The sequence below is a fragment of the Quercus robur genome, chromosome 7, assembly GCF_932294415.1.
Source record: "Quercus robur chromosome 7, dhQueRobu3.1, whole genome shotgun sequence".
Lineage (NCBI taxonomy): Eukaryota > Viridiplantae > Streptophyta > Magnoliopsida > Fagales > Fagaceae > Quercus > Quercus robur.
This window is the reverse complement of record NC_065540.1, coordinates 33,587,202-33,602,930: the sequence shown is the minus strand read 5'-3', so window position 1 is coordinate 33,602,930 and position 15,729 is coordinate 33,587,202.

Here is a 15,729-nt window from a genome sequence, read left to right as displayed (position 1 = left end):
AAAAAGAGAAAATTTTAATGAGAGAAGAGAGAGAAATTTAATAAAATAATATTATTATTTTTAGCTTCTTACTACAGTGCACATTTATTTATGGATGTGCACTGTAGTAAGAAGCTAAAAAAATTTAGGTATGCCTCCATTGCTGCAGCATGTATTTTGGTGTTTTGGTGGAGCTAAAATAGCTATATAACTATTTAGCTCCACTGCTGCAAGTGCTCTTAGATCCATATTTTTAGGTTGGCCAACATGAATAATTGTAACAGTTAGATAGAGGTTCGACAAATTGAGAGTCACATATATTGATTGATCAAATTGCATGAATCTCAATCGATCAAGATTCTTGCAGATTGATTTTTTAGCAATTTATCTCAACCATTGTATCCAGGGTTATGTGCATTTTAAGCAAGGTCGGCTCAATATACTTAGGGGCCTAATGTGACAACTTTAATATGGTCTTTTTTATATTTAAATATTAATTATATTATTTTATTAACTTTTGGTATCAATTTTTTCTTCATTTAAAATCTATTTTTCTTGTATTTTGAGATGAAAAATTATTAATTAAGTTTTTGTATTCAAATTCTACTAACATTTTATTTTTAATTGATAATACGACTAATCCACTCAAATAAGACTGTCAATAATAATTTTGAAAATTTTCAGTTATGCTATGTTTATTACTAGTAAAATAATTATCCAAAGATATTTTTTGAGATTCAAGTACTTTTCAAATTTTTTTTTAGTTTTAAGTTTTTTGTATCCAAATAGATTTTTTTTCTAGTAAGCATTTATATTAAAAAAATATTTAAGAGTATTTGAAACATGATATACAATAGAAATTTTTAATTCAACTAAAATAAAATAAATTTAAAGCTATAGAGCCATAGAACCTAATTTATCAAAAACACAAACTGTAAAAATATATATTTATTCATATCTAGAAACTTTCATATTCTTTTGGTTACACTGTTATTTTTCATCTTTATTATTTATGGTGCACCAGAGACTAAGAAGAGAACAAGTAGAGTAAGAGGAAAGCTAGTGTACTCAACTTAAGTATAAGTACACTACACTTAAATACACGTAAAATTGTAAGATGAAATTGATATCAATTGATATTCTAGTAGGTTATTGAGTTGGACCAAGCAGATGGTTTGCATGGTGTTATAAGGTGGTTTAATTAAGTCGATTTTGGAGGAGTTGATTTTTTTGTGGATTTTTTAAATTATTGAATCATATATAAAGTGCTTTGTGTATAAGGTGCTTTGGTTATACATTGTGCTTAGTTCATAGGGTGGTTTATTTTGTATTTACAATTTTCATTTTAGAACTTTGTTTATGAGAAGTTATTTTGGGATAATTGAATGCAATGGAATGTTTAAGGCTTGAAAAATTATCTTCTAATGTAGTTTGGTTTTGTTAAATTCATGGCTCGGGATGTGTAATAGCTAACATGATTTTAACTCCACCACTTTAGGGAATGGGGAAAGCTCGTTGTCTAAAAGACTTCTTGGTTAGTATTTTATTTTTGGCTTTTAGCATATAAATTTGAATGAGTAAATACCTAAATTGTATTTATATAATAGCACTTAACCTTGGAAATGAGCCTCCAAGGGGCAAAAACATGAAACAATCCATGGACCAACACAAATAGCACCCTCAGGTCCTAAATAACATGAGAATTTACGACATGCTAATTGGACTCGTGGTTAGAGAGTTAGACGCAGTCATGCATTACATAACACTTGAAAATATATATTTTCCTTCTACAACTTAACTTTTTAGGAGCTATAACATGTGATAAGGGTATTTTTGGTAAGAAAATTGGGACTCATGAGCAAACAAAGCCCATCAAGGAAAAGACCGATGGTTCCAAACCAACGGTTTCCTCAGAAAGCCAATGGCCATGCGGACGGATCGATGACAAAGATAACGAGCGCATCTCCCTAACAAACCAACGAAGGATCTCCTAATTGATGGAAGACCCTTAACTAACATAGAGGCATGCCAACAACGTGGCCTTACTTGGTCTACACGCATACTCATATATGGAAACATCTTGCGCATCATGCACAAAGACCCTACCACATGATTTTCACATTCCTATAATGGAGAGTATCCCCAAGATCTTGGTAGCATTAACTTCACCTTCTTCCCATAAGGAAAACCCCCTTATTCTCGGGATCTAGGGCTCTTCCCCACCACTATATAAGCAATAGTTCTCTTCTTTTTCTAGGTACATAGAAAATCCCTAGTTCTCTCACTACAAAGTTCTTAGAAATTTCTCATTCACTGACTTAACTTTCAAAGGGTCTTTGGCCGGTACCACATCAATGCCTTTTGTTTGGTTCTTATTTTCTCAGTCTTCAGGTACCCATCAATTTGATTAGAAGCCATCAACTCACTAACGATTTTCATGCATCATCAATATGAATTAACTAACAGTGTTCTTTCGGCACACTAATAGGACTCATTGTTAGAGAGTTAGACACAACTGTGTATTACATAATACTTAAAAATATATCTTTGTTTTCTACAACTTAGCTTTTAAGAGTTGTAGTGACAAAAATGCAATGGTGTTATTAGTTGTCACACATTATTAAAAATGATTCTTATATTACTAACATAATTAATGTGTTTGCTCTACAGTCTTAATGTACTTTTCTTTATATTTGTGCAGATATGAGATTGGTGGCGTGAAGACATTCTTTTTTGTGCCATTTGAACACTTTTTTTATTTTTTGTATTGTTATATGACATCTTTCTTCTTTTGTTATAATTTTGTTGTGAACAACTTACTTGTATAGATGGTTTAATGTTATAATTGACTTTTATTTAATTACTTTTGGATTGTTTGGATGGTTTGATTATTAATGTGTTGAAAATGAACTTGTTAATGAAATGTGATGGCAAGTTAATGTAATGAAGATAATTAATATTAGAAAATAATTGAATTTTTATAGAAAAAATCGGCGAAAATTTTTTTTCATCACCCCCAGGTTGCAATAAAAAAAAAAAAAAAAAAACAATTGATGACGAAATGTTTTGTTGCCTAATAGGCTAAATCAAAAAATAATGGTAAAAAGAAATTGCAGACATAATATTTCATTGCCCTTAAGTCAAACTATGAAAATAAACAGTAATTGGTGACAAAAAAATTCATCACCTAATCTATTGAAATGAAAAAAAAAATGGTGATGAAATATTTCGTTGTCTAATATGGTTAAATAAAAAAAATTAAATTAAACTTGGCAACAAAATTAGTTCATTGCCAAAGATGGTATTTAGCAAGGAAAATATTTGGCAACAAAATTATTTCATTGGCTATATAATTATTCTATTTAAATAATCTAACGTTTTGGTGACGAAAGTTTCGTCTCCATGACATTTGGCAATGGGGGTTACGCAATGAAAGATCTTTTGTAGCCATATGTCTTAGGCAATAAAAGTAGGAGATTTAGTGACAAAAATTCCTGTCACTATGAGTCCAATACAAATTGGCATGAATTTTTTTCCCTTTCTTTTTCTAGAAAATTTAAAATACACATTTGCCCACTTTCAAATTTTCTTTTCCATCTCTCTCTCTCTCTCTCTCTCTCTCTCTCTCTCTAAGCCTATCACTTCTTTTCAAGTATAACTTCAAGCTTTTTTGTTTTGACTTAGTATATATAATAAAAATAATTAAAATTTTATTTTGATTATTAACACTTTACATTTGATAAATTTGAATATGGATGTTATAAATATATTTTCACTTGGTTTATTTGGCTAGTTTTGTTAAATATTGTAGCATAGATGATAATTAAAGTAGTCATTAGTTGCAAATATTCCAATTTTATTATAAATATATATCATTTATATATGTATATTTATAATTTCTTTTATAAATTTTATACAATATCTATGTATCTTTCGATACGCAATACATAAAAATGTAAAAATAATTATCGATATAATTCATGTTTTGACAACTATGCGTATAAGACCATAGTTCTGTCAAATATTATAAGCATAAATGATAATTAATAGCCTCATAAATTAATCCAGTATTTTAAATTTTTAAAGGTACATAAGATAAGAAATGCGGCATGAGGTTAGGCATTTAATGTGGAAAGATTTGGTTCTTCTGAATCTTTCACAACCCACTTTTTAACACGATTACGAGCTAAAATTACCTGTAGTGTGCATATAATAATAATAATAATAAATAAACATCTAATGTAATATTAAGAAATAGACACAATGAAAAAAGTGAGTAAACAAAGTTAAAAGGAAAACCAAATAACCAATACCTGTTCATCCCAATCGGTTTTGTAGGTGATAAAAGTACAATAATTTGAACAAATGTTCCGAATAACATTCCAATCCAAATACCCTACAAGATGATACATAGAAAAGGGGTTGAGACAAACAAGTAAAATTTTGCAGCTATACATATATCCATTACAGATCATTTTTTTAGAGGTAGTTGAATAATTACATTTATAAGAAAGAATGCAGTTAGCTTAGTATCTAAATTATCTTTGTCAATTTTAAGATTTTGTCATTATGCGAATTTATAAAATTATAATTATATCAATTTTTAATAGTTAGAAAACACAAAATCTAAACATAAGAATATAACATGGGAAAGGGGATAGAGATAGCTTACTTTGACTTCGATGTTATAAACATAACCAAGCACAACACCAACTGGAACCCCTATTAGGTAATAGCAGGCTATGTTGACATATGCTACAATGCTTTGCCTGCCAGCTCCAACAGCAACTCCTATCCATGAAAGTTTCATGATATATGTTAAAAATCTTCACATATATTATTATAATTGGTTATTTAATTCAGAAATTTTTTATAAAAAAAAAATTATTGATGTTCACAAAGTTTGGCATATTCCTTTTGACAAGTCATTGTTATTATGTCACTAGGATATAATTATTGAATACAAATACTCATCCAAATAGATATAGTTTGAGAAATAACAATGACGGGAAGAGTACTACCAGAGAGCACAGGTTGAACACTGTTCAATAGTATAGAGACGGTGAAAATGGCCAAATACCACCATTTTCATAAATTTGTAGCAAAAAAACACTGTTTTGGAACTCGAGCTTGGTAAACTCGAGTTCCTTGTAATATGGAACTCGAGCATACCAAGCTCGAGTTCTTTGAAAAAATAAATCCTCGGAATTGTTTTTCTAAGATACTCGAGCTCAACAAGCTCGAGTTCCTTACAAATTTTTTTTTTGGATAATCGATAAATAAACATAAACATAAAAATAAGTAATATGGAACTTGAACTTGGTAAACTTGAGTTCCTTATAATTTTTTTTTTTACAATCGACAAATAAACATAAACATAAAAATAAGTAGCATAAAATTATTTTCTATTCAGCATTATTTAAAAAATTGTTTACTCTCTTTTCTCATAAATTATTTTCTGTTCACTATTTAAAAAATTGTTCACTGTTTTCTCATAAAACACCTCCTGCAATTGTGTTATCTAAATTTGAAAACCAAATCTGCATGCTTTTAGAAGCCAAATCTGTATGCTTTTTCATGTTTAAATTTCACAATAATCGAATCTGTTTTTCTGCATTGATAAAATCTGTTTCTACATTAATAAAATTTGCTCTCTACACATCATGTTTACTGTATATTCAAATCTGCTTACTGCATTCATAAAATCTGTTTTCTGCATTAATTAAAATTGTTCATTTTTTTCTCATAAAAATTGTTCACTGTTTTCTGCATAAACTATTTCTAGCATTCTGCATAAAATTATTTTCTGTTCAGCATTATTTAAAAAATTGTTCACTCTTTTTTCTGCATAAATTATTTTCTGTTTACTATTTGAAATAAGTAGTTTTTTTTTTTTTTTTGGTTCAACATTATTTTTGTTCAACATTATTTCTAGCATTCTGCATAAAACTATTCTTTATAATTTTTTTTTTTTGGATAATCGACAAATAAATATAAACACAAAAATAAGTAGTTTTTTTAATCTATTAATTTGTCACTGTTTTTATAAAAATATTTTAAACTAAATAAATAAACTTAACTCATTGGTTCTGTATTAATTATTGATGCATACAACCACACTCATTCATCCATAAAATAATAGATTACATGTCTACTTAACCAATTAAATTCTTGAACAATCACTAACTTTACAATTTTTCTTCTTGAATTTTTCTGACATTATAACAAAAAGTTATTATAACATAATAATAATACACACACATGTAATAAACCTTCTTTATTTCCTAATTATTAAATTATATTATATTTATACTTTACACACAAATATCCACACACACATTATTCACACAAATAACATTAAGTTAGGGTGTGCAAAAATATTTTTAAGAATAAATTAAAGTATTAAACTAACAAAAAAATTATTATAAATATAAATATATATATATATATATATATTTTTTTTTTTTTTTGAAGTCATGAGGTTCATTTGAACCTCTCAACAAAGGGTAGAGCCGCCCTGGTCAAAATAGCCAAATATAGGAACAACTATTTCCTCTCACATCTTGATGTCATAAAATATTCAAATAGAATCCCAAAGAGGCCTATCATTTTTTTAAAAAAATAATATATTCAAATGTTGATAGAATAAATTTCATGTCTTCTAATGTTTGTATTTTTACAAAACAAAGATATTCATGAGTACAAAATTATTCTCATGTTTCTATATATGTTTATGTTAATGTTTATTTTGTTTCTAAAAAAATGTTCATTTTTATTTTTGTCAATTTAAATGTTGTCTTCAAAATAATAATTTTATATGTGATATACCCATAACTTTTCCATTGAATTTTCATTATTTTGTACTTTCAACAAAGTCAAATTTCTCAACAAGTCTAGACTATCTGTACATCTTATGTACACCTTCATGATTTGGTACGTTCATTGATTTTCAATCGATTTTTCCCAAATTTCTACATTCAACTAATTCGAACTTTTTTACAAATTCGAATTATTAGAGGCATTTACCATTAGGTGATTTATATGAATCATTCATTTTTCCTGCATGGAGTTTGTCCATTATTCATATGGTTACATATTTAAAAAAACACAAAAACCATTTAAGTGCAATAACTGCGCCAATGCTAAAAACAGTTTATACAAAAAACAGTAAACAATTTTTATGAGAAAACAGTGAACAGTTTTAATTAATGCAAAAAATAGATTTTATGAATGCAGTAAGTAGAGTCGAATATACAGTAAACATGATGTGCAGAGAGAAAATTTTAATAATGTAGAAATAAATTTTATCAATGCAGAAAAATAGATCCGATTATTGTGAAATTCAAACACGAAAAAACATTCAAATTTGGCGTTTAAATTTAGAAAACACGATTTCACTAGGTGTTTTATGAGAAAACAGTGAACAATTTTTTAAATAGTGAACAGAGAATAATTTATGCAGAAAAGAGAGTAAACAATTTTTTAAATAATGCTGAACAGAAAATAATTTTATGTAAAATCCTAGAAATAGCTTATGCAGAATATAGTGAACAATTTTTATGAGAAAATAATGAACAGTTTTAATTAATGCAGAAAACAGATTTTATGAATGCAATAAGCAGATTTGAATATACAGTAAACATAATGTGCAGAGAGCAAATTATATTAATGTAGAAACAGATTTTATCAATGTAGAGAAATAGATTCGATTATTGTGAAATTCAAACACGAAAAAGCATTCAGATTTGGCGATTAAATTTAGAAAACACAATTTCACTAGGAGTTTAATGAGAAAACAGTGAACAATTTATGTAGTGAACAGAGAATAATTTATGCAGAAAAAAGAGTGAACAATTTTTTAAATAATGCTGCACAAAAAATAATTTTATGCAAAATCCTAGAAACAGTTTATGCAGAAAATAGTGAACAATTTTTATGAGAAAATAATGAATAGTTTTAATTAATGCAGAAAACAGATTTTATGAATGCAATAAGCAGATTTGAATATATATATATATATATATATATAATAATTTTTTTTGTTAGTTTAATACTTTAATTTATTCTTAAAAATATTTTTGCACACCCTAACTTAAATCTTATACACTCTTACTACAAGTATTTCCAACTCTAAGAGTATAAGTGTTTGTGAACTGCAAGTGTCACTCTTTACTATAAATTTATATTATATGTGTGTGAGTGTGTCTAATATTAATTGCTTGCATTACTTTTTATTATAATGTTATTTGTGTGAATAATGTGTGTGTGGATATTTGTGTGTAAAGTATAAATATAATATAATATAATATAATTTAATAATTAGGAAATAGAGAGGGTTTATTACATATGTGTGTATTGTTATCATGTTATAATAACTTTTTGTTATAAAGTCAGAAAAATTCAAGAAGAAAATTGTAAAGTTAGTGATTATTCAAGAATTTAATTGGTTAAGTAGACACGTAATATATTATTTTATGGATAAATAAGTGTTGTTGTGTGCGTCAATAATTAATACAGAGCCAATGAGTTAAGTTTATTCATTTAGTTTAAAATATTTTTATAAAAACAGTGACAAATTATTAGATATAAAAAATTTTAAAAAAAAACTACTTATTTTTATGTTTATGTTTATTTGTCGATTATCCCAAAAAAAAAAGTTATAAGGAATAGTTTTATGCCAAATGCTAGAAATAATGCTGAACAAAAAAAAAAAAAAAAATCACCACTTATTTTAAATAGTTAACAGAAAATAATTTATGTAGAAAAAAGAGTGAAAAATTTTTTAAATAATGTTGAACATAAAATAATTTTATGCAGAATGCTAGAAATAGTTTATGCAGAAAATAGTGAACAATTTTTATGAGAAAACAATGAACAGTTTTAATTAATGTAGAAAATAGATTTTATGAATGCAGTAAGTAGATTTGAATATACAATAAACATGATGTGCAGAGAGCAAATTTTATTAATGTAGAAACAGATTTTATCAATGCAGAAAAATAGATTTGATTATTGTGAAATTTAAACATGAAAAAGCATACAGATTTGGCTTTTAAAAGCATACAAATTTGGTTTTTGAATTTAGAGAACACAATTGCAAGAGATGTTTTATGAGTAAAAGAAAGGTTGGATGAAGTTGAACTTGGCAGAAAATGATTAAAGTGATGGTCTTGCTTGTATGCTTCTTCTAATCCACACATTTTTTTGAATTCCCCTAATACTAAATCATAACTCTTATACATGTGACATGTCTCTTTTTTCACAAAACTTATTCTTTTCTTTTTTCTTTTTCTTTTTTTTTTTTTTTTTTTTTTTTTTTTTTTGCATAAAGGGGAAATACATTAACAAATTTAAAATATTAGTTTAAGAACTATTTTTAAAAATATTTTACGGGAAAATGATAAAAATAGTTAATTTTTTTGTCAATTTTTTATATTTTTTATAAAAGTGGTGTTAAAATTTTCTTAATATAGTTTATTAACTATTGATCTAAGGACACCTATTAACATGACTCATAAAATATTACAACAAAAAGTTTAGAAAGTATAGAACTGCAATAGGTAAGACAGTAACTAGCTAAGTACAACAAGAAATGTTACCAACACTAAAAGAAATTATAATATTTTTCACAATAAATAATTAGGCAAGTTTTTACTGGTTCTTTCCAAGACCTATCATTGACATCATTTTTTTACCTGCCATTAAGAATATGCAAGGAAACTTTTTTGTATCTAGACTTTTTCAAATACATCAACGAGGGATGACAGCCATACTATAACACTGCCACAGCCTTACAACACACCAACATATTACAAACCACATCACACTAAAATACCATAAGCCACAACACACCATACAAAACATCATCTTCATTAGTGATGGGCACGGGCTGTGTAGAACTAGAATCCCATTGAGTCCCAAAAAAGACAGTTCACCAAATATGTAGGGCAGGTGTCATAAAAGATCTCTCTTTCCATGTGAGAACTGAGAAGCTCCACGTTTTGCCAATCTGTCCGCATTAAAAATTTAAAAGTAAGGTTAGGGTTGTTGATTAAATTCAAACACGTAAGTATATTTAATTTTTAGTATATCCAATCAAGTCAACTAATTTCCTTTAAGTATGTATTATCCATTCAAATAATTTACAGTGCCGGTTCAAAGCCTAGGCCTAAGGCCCCACTTGAACTAAAAATTTTAGAGGATCTCAAAGCCCCCCTATTGCATAAACAAAATGCCCAAAAGTATGATAGTTACCCAAAAAGAGAAAGAAATATTCAGTGGGAAAAGGGCATATCAAGGCTTGTTATTCCAGGAAGGAAGCTTAGAAAGTCAAACCAAGAAGGGTAAAGGGCGCAGGAATGCCCATCCCAAGTTCAAGTATAAGAGGAGGTCGACATCACCCATAAGGAAGAACACAACAAGACGAAGAGCTTAGAGATTTGTTTAAGTTTGCTTCACGTAGCTTCTCCCATTATGTGCTCTCTAAATTCTGTATCATTGTGTAGACTTTGTGGAATAATCGAAATGATATTCGAGTTGATGGAGAATGGAAGGATCAAAGTGTGCTACTTATTTCAGCTCTTGATTATTATTATTATTATTTTTTTTTTTTTTGATAAGCAGCTCTTGATTATCTAGTATAATACAAAAAGGCTACTCTTTTTAGCTTAGTTTATGTTGACTCTACTGTTGGAGAAATCTTAGTTCATTCTAGTTTAGTGCCACAAACGCAGAATGCTTTAAAATTATTGTAGCCTTTGTAAGCAAATCAGGTGTGCATTTTGGGAATTTTCAAAAAAGTTTTGCTTTTTACTTGTTGTCTCACATTTTTAGCAAAAAATAATTTTTAACTTTTTACTTATGCAACACATTTAACATAAAAATTACCAAAAACTATATCTTTTAATAAATACTATACTAATAAATATTGTAAATAAGTAATTTCCAAATGAACACATTGTACTACATTGATGGGTCTTGTTACTACAACTATGTTGTCACAAATTCCGACTCAAGTGGATCCTTTTTATATTGTTATTGATGGCATTACATGGGCTCTTGCATTTGTAAATAGCTAGGCTTGAGGGACAATAGTTTGACTTGGAGGAAAATTTTGTGCAATGTTGGATGGGATTATTGTGAGGAAGGAGAGGAGTCAACATATAACCATGTCCTGCTACGTTGCCCATATGTTGAAGAGGTATGGAGTTTTACAGGCTTGAGAAATACCTTGTCCTAATGTTCAAATCTATCATCTGTGGATCTGGTAGACCAAATGATAACTAGATTAAAAGACCCGGAGATTTCAATTTTTTTTACAACTAGCTGGATGATTTGGCTCAAGTGTAATAAAGCCCCTCAAGGCCCTTCACAGCCTGATCCCACTTCCTTAGCTAGTACTGTTGCTGCACATGCTATAGACTACTTAGAAGCACATGTGCTGTTTTCTTTATAGGATTTCTTTATTGTAGCCACCGCAATAGTTGTTTTGGGGAACTAGATAGGCATGACAGCTAATTTAAATCTAGCAAAATTTGTTGCTTTGCTGTCAAAGTTTTTAATTTTTTTTCAATTATAGGTGTCTCCTATAGCTTGAGATGTTTGGTCCATGATATATAGTTTTGGTTGTTGATGAATAAAATTCTATCTTTTATCCTAAATAAAAAAAGAAAAAAAAAAGTATTTATAATTTCCAAGTCCATGTCTGATTACTTTGGTGGATGATTAAAGGAACTATTGGGTAACTTTCGATGTACTTTAGTTAGTTTGTACAATGGTCATAGCGAATTGAGACTCCTTCTAATTATTTAAGAAGTTTCTCTCATCTCTTGTTAAGATTGAGTGAAAGTCATAGTTTTCTTTTGGGTCTGATTAACAAATGCTTTAAGAGTATTTATTAATAAATCATTTAAGAAAAATTTTAATACCATTTTTATGAAAAATGTAAAAGTTGTCAAAAAAAATTAGATTTTTTTTTTCTTTACTTATAAAAAATTTCTAAAAATAATTGCAAAATCAATGCTTTTTAGGGCCATTGTTAACTTTTTCCCTTCTTAAAATTATGTTATATATTTCTAATGCAACATGTGTTGCAATCAATTGCTTCTTGTTGTGTTCACTTTTAGGGCTTTAATTTTGAATAAAAATGACTGTTATAAAAATAAATAATTAAATAAAAACCTTGATCACTTCAATCATATGCAAAAATTATTTAATATATATCTGATAGTGTTCTTCACTTCTTCTAGTTCTAGTAGCCCAAAAAAAAGGCTCTAGCAGTAGCCCAGAAACTCAATTTGAATAGTAAAATACATTTCCTCATCCAACTTGTTGATTGGACAAGGCTCACAGGGGACCAGAACCAACTGAACCTCCGTAATATCTAACAAGTCGAGTCTTATGTCGGTCATATAGAACACCAACACATAGAAAAAGGTGTCTGATGCATGTGATGGGTCATTGACTCATTCAAAACGCTCTGCATAGAGTTAAATTTTGACAGAGATATTTTGGCTTCTACCAATAACAAACCATGCATGATTGCATGAAAGTACCCGAGAAAGGGACTCAGCAAAAAGAGAAGGTACGATAAAATAAATAAAAGTTTTTGCATGTCTAAGAGCATCCACAATAAATATTGAATAAAAAATATCATTTTGACATATTAAAAATTTACTTTATTATTTTATTATATCATTTTACGATATCTCATTTATCAAATGTTCTATTATTCAATTATATACATTAAAATAATATTTACTACACATTAAAATAATATATTATCTCCTTTCCATTATCATCAACAACTGCAACAACATCAACGGCACAACCACTAGCCACCAATATCCACTGCCACAACAACACCTCTACTGCAAACCAACCACCACAATTACTCACCAATATGGCAATATATCATCCCAAATTGAAGCAAAAAAAAAAAAAAAAAAAAAAAAACTCACAGATTGCAGCAAAAAGACCCACAAAAAAAACCCAAATTTCAAGCTCACACCGCCAAGCACCACCTTCAACCACCAAATCCACCAACCACTGGCCGCTGTTAAAACCCACCACTAAAAACTAAACCCATAACCCCCAGTGGCAAACTCCACTGGCGACACCCATTTCGCCGCGGTATATGAAACTAACCCATCACTATCAAAAACCCGGCAACAACTCAACCCGAAACCCATAACCCCAACCAAATTGACCCTCCCATCCTCCCCAACGGTCACGCACTCAGCCCCACCGTCCCTCACATCGACACAGACACAGCCCCAACGTGCAGCTTCTTCGCCGGCACCGAGCACTCGGACTCGAGCAAGGCATCGACAGTGATGTATTTGGTTTGTGGGAATCTGTGGATTTGAGGTGGATCTCGGAGAATGGTAAGAGAATAGAGCAAAAGTGAAGAGAGAAAAAGAAATAATACGAGATGGAGGCGATGAATCTGTGGCTGAAGGAGAAGATGAAAGTGATATTTTAATTGGGATGAGAGAGAAAGATGAATAAAAAAATAATAAACCGTATGCCATTGTTTGTCCGTATCGTGCCAAAATTGTGAGGGTACTATAGAATGTTGCAAAAGTTTGACACATTTAGCACATCTGATAAAACTCCGTTTTTGTGTTTGGTGAGCCAAATGTGCCAAATATTTGGCATTTGGCATATCTGTTGTGGATGCTCTAATAAGTTATCTTTTTTTGAAAAAAAAAATTATGAAAAAATAATTAACTTCTTTTACATATTTTTTAAATTTTTATAAAAAAAATTTAAAATAAATTATTAATATTATACATTAACCAGACCCAATAAAAAATTGAAAAAAAAAATTCTGTTAATTGAGGCACGAATGCATTGCATTAAGAAATAACAAAGAATAAATAGGGTATTTGTTGGATGGGAAAGTATCATTCAATATGTTGACCAAACACTTCAACCGGACAAAAACAAAAGGGTATTTGTTTGAGAAGTCTTACAACATCATAATCTATGTAATAATACCACTGCACACTTTTGGTACGATAGTCACTTCATATGCATAAGTGCTTGAGAGGTGTGGGGGGTAGGGGTCAGGGTTCAAGTCTCTAGCAAGAAACTTGACACACATTTACACTTAAATTAGGTTAGACTAGAATTTCTATCTTGTAAAAAAAAAAAAAAATCTATGTAACAATTTAATGGAAGACTATCTACACAAAAACAAATTTTCATGGAAGACTTTTTTTTTTTTTATGGAAGACTTTATGATACATAAATGGTCATGCATTGATAAACCATTTTAAGAAAAAATTTTATGCTGAATTGAAAAGGTGACCAACGTTTTTGACAACTTTTTCAAATTTTCATAAAGAATTTCCTAAAACAAATGATTAATGTATGTCCTAATGGCATACAATAAATGGACTCTACTTAAATATCAATCTGAAATGATTGTCAGCAATCAATAGCAATAATGAACCATATGGCTTGGTGGTAGGAGTCCTTATATTGCTTCACATTAGCAAGAGTTGAGTGGTTTAAACAATGACACTTCAATGAATGTGTTGTGCTCACTACTCTAGCTCCATCAAGACCCCGGTGGTACACGTATTTACTCTTACGAAAGTAATGTACTAGTAGTATCACTATATCAATTTTTTTTTTACCATATAAAATTACTTTGGGTCCGTTTGGATTGAGCTTATTTTTGCTGAAACTGAAAACTAAAACTGAAAACACTGTAACAAAATAATTTTTAAATGTGTGAATAGTGTCGTGGAACCCATTTCTAATGAAAAATTTGTTGAAAAGTGGAATTTGTGGGTCCGTGAACAGTGCACGAATGCACTGTTCACGGTTGACTTGGTCAAATAATGCGGCTGGAACCAAAAAAAAAAGCTTGAAAACACAACAAAACTTTCAGCCACTTTCAACCCAATCCAAACGCTCTCTTTATCTATTTGCTTGTTACTTGTATCTCTACATTATAATGCAAATTTCATTTTCTCAAACCATCTTATATATGTTTTATCCTTTTTAGTAATTTACACTTCAAATTGCAATTTGATAACTGCTAATTAAATATTCAACTTTTTTAAAAAGTACTTCTTAACAGTTTTTACCAAATATTTAGTTTTTTTTTTAAAAGCCCAATTTCATACCACACTTTTTAAAACTGCCATGTTTTCAAGAAGCACAATATGAAAAAAGTTCAACCGAACTCACTCTAAGACAAATCCATTAGGCAGAATCCACTAATTGGCAGGAAATAAAAATAAATAAATAAATAAAAATAAAAATCCTCCTCCAAGACCTTTATATCCTTAAAGAAAAGTATAGCACTATCTTTTTCAAGAATTACAACCTTCAATCCTCCAGGACATGTAACAAGCAGCTAAACAAGTAGAAGCTCGCTTTATCTACTCTGGATGTACCACGCTAACAAACTATTATGTTCTTTTTGGATTTTTTTTCTTTTTTTTTTTTTTTTTTTTTTTTAAGAGAGAGGAATTTATCGACGACTCGACCACATTAATCTTCACCAATTTCTGAGTCGGATCGATAACTTTAGGTTATCACCTTTGACAACAATGTATTGAAAGGATGGTGATGTTGGAGGAGGAGGAAAAAAAATTAAAAATCAATAAATAAACTGGCCGGTGAGCAACAACTACAGTACCTTGCTAGATTTGTTGATGCATTGTAACATTTGGAAATTTTGGCTAGCCACAGCCTAGCCTAATGTAGTGTGTTTTTGAGTTAGGTAAGCTT